Source organism: Phyllobates terribilis, unplaced genomic scaffold, assembly GCF_046119375.1.
Source record: "Phyllobates terribilis strain yellow unplaced genomic scaffold, ASM4611937v1 Scaffold_10__3_contigs__length_209671492, whole genome shotgun sequence".
Classification (NCBI taxonomy): domain Eukaryota; kingdom Metazoa; phylum Chordata; class Amphibia; order Anura; family Dendrobatidae; genus Phyllobates; species Phyllobates terribilis.
The window spans coordinates 125,798,814-125,805,628 of record NW_027362770.1 but is presented as its reverse complement, the minus strand read 5'-3'; the positions used below and the strand labels follow the sequence as shown (position 1 = coordinate 125,805,628).

General features: G+C 46.6%; 1 long non-coding RNA gene across 1 annotated transcript in view; it reads right to left on the bottom strand.

Annotated features, from left to right (window-relative positions):
• Window positions 1–4,000: 4,000 nt before the first annotated feature.
• The window catches only part of LOC141164150 (uncharacterized), a 66,373-nt gene continuing 63,558 nt past the window's right edge, over window positions 4,001–6,815 (bottom strand). Inside the window, exon 4 of the long non-coding RNA XR_012250850.1 lies at window positions 4,001–4,151. This is a non-coding gene — a long non-coding RNA (uncharacterized lncRNA). The remainder of the gene's footprint in view (window positions 4,152–6,815) is intronic.

Here is a 6,815-nt window from a genome sequence, read left to right as displayed (position 1 = left end):
GCTAATTGGTCGCGGCTGGCAGCCGCGCCCAATCAGCAAAGCGTTGTTTAAATTTGGCGCCAATGTCGCTGATTGGTCGCGGCTGGCGTCCGCGATCAATCAGCAGAGTGTTGTTTAAATTTGGCGGCAATCTCGCTGATTGGACGTGGCTGGCAGCCGTGCCCAATTAGCAGAGCGTTGTTTATATTTGGCGCCAATCTCGCTGATTGGTCGCGGCTGGCGTCGGCGATCAATCAGCAGAGCGTTGTTTAAATTTGGCGCCAATCTCGCTGATTGGTCGCGGCTGGAGTCCGCGACCAATCAGCAGAGCGTTGTTTAAATTTTGCGCCAATCTCGCTGATTGGTCGCTGGCAGCCGCGACCAATCAGCACAGCAGTGTTTAAATGTGTCGGCAAGATCGCTGATTGGTCGTGGACGCTGCCCGCAACCAATCAGCACAGCAATGTTTAAATGTGGCGCCAATATTGCTGATTGGTCGCGGCCGGCGACCGCGACTAATCAGCAGAGCTGTGTTTAAATTTGGCGCAAATACTGCTGATTGGTCGCGGCCGGCGACCGCAACCAATCAGCAGAGCGGGGTTTAAATTTTGCGCCAAAATCGCTGATTGGTCCCGCACGGCGGTCGCGACCAATCAGCAGAGCGGGGTTTAAATTTGGCGCCAATACTGCTGATTGGTCACGGCCGGCAACCGCGACCAATCAGCAGAGCGTTGTTTAAATTTGGTGCCAAAATCGCTGATTGGTCGCGCACGGCGGTCGCAACCAATCAGCAGAGCGGGGTTTAAATTTGGCACAAATAATGCTGATTGGTCGCGGCCGTCGGGAGATCAGAGCGTTGTTTAAATTTGGCGCCAATCTCGCTGATTGGTCACGGCTGGCATCCGCGAGCAGTCAGCAGACCGTTGTTTACATTTGGCGCCAATCACGCTGATTGGTCGCGGTCGGCTGGCGGCCGCAACCAATCAGCAGAGCGTTGTTTAAATTTGGCGCCAATCTCGCTGATTGGTCGTGTCTGCCGTCGGCGACCAATCAGCAGAGCATTGTTTAAATTTGGCGCCAATCTTGCTGATTGGTCGCGGCTTACGTCCGCGATCATTCAGCAGAGCGTTGTTTAAATTTGGCGGCAATCTCACTGATTGGTCGCGGCTGGCAGCCGCGCCCAATTAGCAGAGCGTTGTTTAAATTTGGCGCCAATCTCGCTGATTGGTCGCGGCTGGCGTCGGCGACCAATCAGCAGAGCGTTGTTTAAATTCGGCGCCAATCTCGCTAATTGGTCGCGGCTGGCAGCCGCGCCCAATCAGCAAAGCGTTGTTTAAATTTGGCGCCAATCTCGCTGATTGGTCGCGGCTGGCGTCCGCGATCAATCAGCAGAGTGTTGTTTAAATTTGGCGGCAATCTCGCTGATTGGACGTGGCTGGCAGCCGTGCCCAATTAGCAGAGCGTTGTTTATATTTGGCGCCAATCTCGCTGATTGGTCGCGGCTGGCGTCGGCGATCAATCAGCAGAGCGTTGTTTAAATTTGGCGCCAATCTCGCTGATTGGTCGCGGCTGGAGTCCGCGACCAATCAGCAGAGCGTTGTTTAAATTTTGCGCCAATCTCGCTGATTGGTCGCTGGCAGCCGCGACCAATCAGCACAGCAGTGTTTAAATGTGTCGGCAAGATCGCTGATTGGTCGTGGACGCTGCCCGCAACCAATCAGCACAGCAATGTTTAAATGTGGCGCCAAGATCGGTGATTGGTCACGGGCACTATTTAAATGTGGCGCCCAAAGCGGTGATTGGTCGCGGGCTGCGGCCGCGACCAATCTGCAGAGTGGTGTTTAACTTTAGCGCCAAGATCACTGATTGGTCGCGGGCGGAGAGCGCGACCAATCAGCGAATCGTATTGGTGAGGACCAGGGAGCGGAATCGTATTGGTGAGGACCGGGGAGCACCGCTGCCTGTGCGGCTACTTCCGCTGCGAGAAGCCGGGAGATGAGCGACTGCTCGCAGAAGTATCCCGACCCGCAGCGCCGCTCCCCGGTCCTCCCTTCCGCATGGAGGTCAGCGACGCCAGTGGTCGGGGTCCTTCTGCTGCTACCGGCCGGGAGATGAGCGCCTCGCGCCGGTCATCTGCCGGCTGCATCTCCGTCCCGCAGATGAGCCGCTAACGGCCGCCATCTTTTTTCCGAAATCCCGCTGCGCTGATTGGCCGCTGACGGACCAATGAGCAACGCGGGATTTCCAGGACAGACAGACAGACGGGATAAAACGATTATATATATAGTAAAATCCGGAAAAAAATAAACGTTTTCAACTTGTAAACACTAGGGGGAGCACTTGATGAAAATTGCCATGAAAATGTAGTGTACTGCTAGCTCACATTATGACTGCAGTAAAAGTGTTACATCTGCAGTAAAAGCTGGATTGAATTACTTGTGTAATATCACTCCTCTCCTCCCCTTCTGGGTGTCTATAAAAGGATAAGGAAGGACGAGGTTTAGGATCACAGTGCGGAGACTTTTTGTTGGTGACTGCAATGTGATACCGAGATGTTGGCAGAGTCACCGACGAAGGTTGACAGCCCTGATTCTGTTAGTTGTGACAGTGTAGCTCATTGTATCACAAATAATAGGATTAGATACACGACCTGTGTCACACATGATAGGATTAGATACATGCCCTGAATCACACATTACAGGATTAGATACACAGCTTGGCACACTGCCTCACACTTAATGAGCTTAGATACATGGCTCAGCGGACTGAATCACACATGGTGGGCTTAGCTACACAGCTCAGTGGACTGAACACATGATAGACTTAGGTACTGTTATGCGCTTCCCAGGGGGACCCAGCAAGACTGGCACCAAACTAGCAAAGGCGCAGCCATAGACGCACATGGCACAAGCTTCCCAGCTAGGCGGGCCCTTGAGGGCCGGGAATACTCTTCAGCCAGCTCCCATTTAATGGAACGGGGACTTTAGCAGAGCCCTTTCCAGGCCCACTGTCGCCGGACAGCTGGCGTCTAGTGATGCGGCCGGTGCCTAGTCAAGAACCAGGTGAGTACTTCTGCAAGAACCCAAGGAATTGTAGCTAGAAGAGAAAAAGAAGAGAAAACCCCTAAAAAGATAGCAACACTACTGCTAGCACCACTCACCACCACAGTACATAGTGCTGCAATAAACAGCAAAGGACTGAGCAGGGAACAGGATTAAATAGTCCACTTAATGATCAGGTGTTGAATACCTCCCAATCAGCCACTCCCTGCTAGCTTGCACAGCATACTGGACACAATCTCACCACTGCCTAGTGCCAGACAAAGCTGCACCCTATGTTGCCTGGCAACTGGGGAAGACAGCATCCCGTGTTCCCCGGGCAGAGAAATCAGTGAGAGACACGGCGTCCCACGTCCTCACACATCCTACAACACCAAAACGCAATGCTCCATAAAATTGGGACAGTTTCCGTGCACGCGTAGTAGCTCCGCCTCCTGGGTCAGGAGAATGGTGGCGTCTGCGACCGGAATAGCGTAGCACCAGACCTGCTCCATTCCCAGGTGGGGATACAAACCTCAAGAAAATGGGAATGCCGGGAAGTCTCCCAACTAGTGAGCTCCTCCAACCACCTAATCATGTCAACCTTATTCAACCACTCAACGTGAGTGAGGGGTGTAACCTGCAACCAGTGCAGAGGGATCAGGTATTTCACTGCCCCGAACAGTAGAGGGAGCAGATCATGTTTTTTAGGTTTAAAATTTTGAGATGGGCCGGATAGTAAGACTTCTTTCGGAGACAAGGTACCCCTTATCAAACCTAGGTCTTTCAACGTCTCCTTTATTTTAACCCAGAAAGGTCTAATATTAAGGCAGTACCAAAATATATGGGACATGTTCCCCACCCCTGCTTTACATCTCCAGCAAAGGTTAGAGACAGACAATCCATAATGGCATAAAAGTTCTGGCGTTCTATACCACCGTGTTAATATTTTGTACAAATTCTCTTGCAAAGATATGCACCTGGAGAATTCTTGAGAATTAGTAAGAATGGATTCTTCTTCTTCTTCTTCTTCATCCACCAAAGAGATGTTAAGTTCCTTTTCCCAAGAGTATATAAAGGAAGGTTTTTGGAAAGACTGAAGCAGGATCATACGGTTATATATCTTCGATATTCCTTTAGGAAAAGGGAACGAGAGTTTATATAGCATGTCCACCAATGAACCTCCTCCCGCACCAGGGAATTTAGATTTAAACATCGAAAGAATGTGGGTGACATATTTGTGTTGTAAGAAATTAATGGGGCGTGTGGAGGAATTAACCGGCCATGAATCCAGCAAGGGGATTTTATTGGTCAGGAACTGTTTGAATAGTTCGGCAAATCCGACCAGAGATTATAGGGATCTGAATAATTTGGGTCTAGAAAGTACGGAATGGTAGAAATAGGGGCCTGAGCTGAGGGAAGTATGCTCTTTTTTAGATCTTTATCTAAAACTCGTTTAATCTTAAGGGAAGTGGTAATAGTAATGTCACTCATGGCCTCGGAAGTGGGGACAACATTTGCCCATATGTATTTGTATGGATTATTACCCAGGAGTAGAAGATCAATGTCTGAGGCATCGCCTCTCTTGAATGCACTGGCTAATTTGAGCCATCTATTTAAGTGGATTCCTTTATAATAGTTTAGGACACTAGGAAGGCCAATACCCCACTTATGATTAGGTAGGGTTAGGATTTTATGAAGAAGTCTAGATTTTTTTATACTTCCAAATGTATTGAGATAGGACCTGTTTTATTGAGGAAAAGAAGGCTAAAGGAAGATTTATAGGGAGCATATTCATGTGATAAATAACTTTGGGGAGGATATACGCTTTGACTACATTTTTCCTACCTGTCCAGGATAACAAAGGATTATCATATGTTCTAAGGAGGGATTTCATTTTCTCAATAAGAGGCATAAAGTTCTTATAGTATAAAAGGTCGGGATTATTAGTAATCTACACTCCTAAGTATTTGATACTGACCTCTGGCCATTTGAAGGGTGCAGTTCTCTGGAGTAATTTTATGTCGCTTAAAGGAGTCGAAATGTTAAAAGCCTCAGACGTTTCAAGGTTAATTTTGAAGTTTGACATTTTCCCAAATTGTTCTAATATCGTTAGAAGTCTGGGGATTGCTACCACGGGATTAGATAACATTAGGAGGAGATCATCTGCGAACTCCGTAGCCAACAACTTCATATTTTTTATTTTAACCCCTTTACCCCCGAGGGTGGTTTGCACGTTAATGACCAGGCCAATTTTTACAATTCTGACCACTGTCACTTTATGAGGTAATTACTCTGAAACGCTTCAACGGATCCCCCTGATTCTGAGATTGTTTTTTTCGTGACATATTGTACTTCATGATAGTGGTAAAATTTCTTCTATATCACTTGCGTTTATTTGTGAAAAAATCTGAAATTTGGTGAAAATTTAGAAAATTTTGCAATTATCAAAATTTTAATTTTTATGCCCTTAAATCAAAGAGATATGTCACACAAAATATTTAATAAATAACAATTTTCCACATGTCTACTTTACATCAGCACAATTTTGTAACAAAAATTTTTTTTTTAGTAGGGAGCTATAAGGGTTAAAAGTTGACCATCGATTTCTCATTTTAACAACAAAATTTACAAAACCATTTTTTAGAGACCACATCACATTTGAAGTGACTTTGAGGGGCCTTTATGACAGAAATACTCAAAAGTGACACCATTCTAAAAACTGCACCCCTCAAGGTGCTAAAAACCACATTCAAGAAGTTTATTAACCCTTCAGGTGTTTCACAGGAATTTTTGGAATGTGGAAGAAAAAAATGAACATTTAACTTTTTTCACAAAAACTTTACTTTAGACCCAAATTTTTTTATTTTCGCAGGGGTAACAGGAAAAAATGGACCCCAAAATTTGTTGTGCAATTTCCCCTGAGCACGCAGATACCCCATATGTGATGAAAAAACACTGTTTGGGCGCACGGCAGGGTTCGGAAGGGAAGGAGCGCCATTTGACTTTTTGAATGTAAAATTTGCTTGAATAAATTAACGGACGCCATGTTGCGTTTGGGGAGCCCCTGATGTGCCTAAACAGTGGAAACCCCCCACAAGTGACACCATTTTGGAAACTAGACCCCATAGGGAACTTATCTAGATGTGTTGTGTGCACCTTGAACCCCCAGGTGCTTCACAGAAGTTTATAACATTGAGCCGTAAAAATAAAATTTTCACATTTTTCCAACAAAAATGTTTTTCAGCCCCCAATTTTTCATTTTCACAAGGGTAACAGGTTGCATTTGGGGAGTCCCTGATGTGCCTAAATAGTGGAAACCACCCCACCCTCCCCCCAGTGACTCCATTTTGGAAGCTACACCCCTCCAGGATTTTATTAAGGGGTATAGTGAACATTTTGAACCCAGCGGTACGACACAGAATTTGATAACATTAGGTCATCATATTGAATAAGTTGTCATTACTCTTGAGTGCAAGTGCTCGCTATTTGAGTTTGCATGATAATGCCCCGTCTCATGCTGCACATAACACATCTGCATCTCTGGCTGCTATGGGCATAAAAGGGGACAAACTTATGGTGTGGCACCCATGCTCCCCTGACCTCAACCCCATTGAGAATGTCTGGAGCATCATCAAAAGGAGTGTCTATGATGGTGGGAGGCAGTTCACATCTAAGCAACAGCTCTGGGAGGGTATTCTGTCCTCATGCAAAACAATTGAAGCAGAAACCATCCAAAACCTGACAAATTCAATGGACGAGAGAGTTCAGAAGCTCCTTTCGAACAAGCGGTCCTAT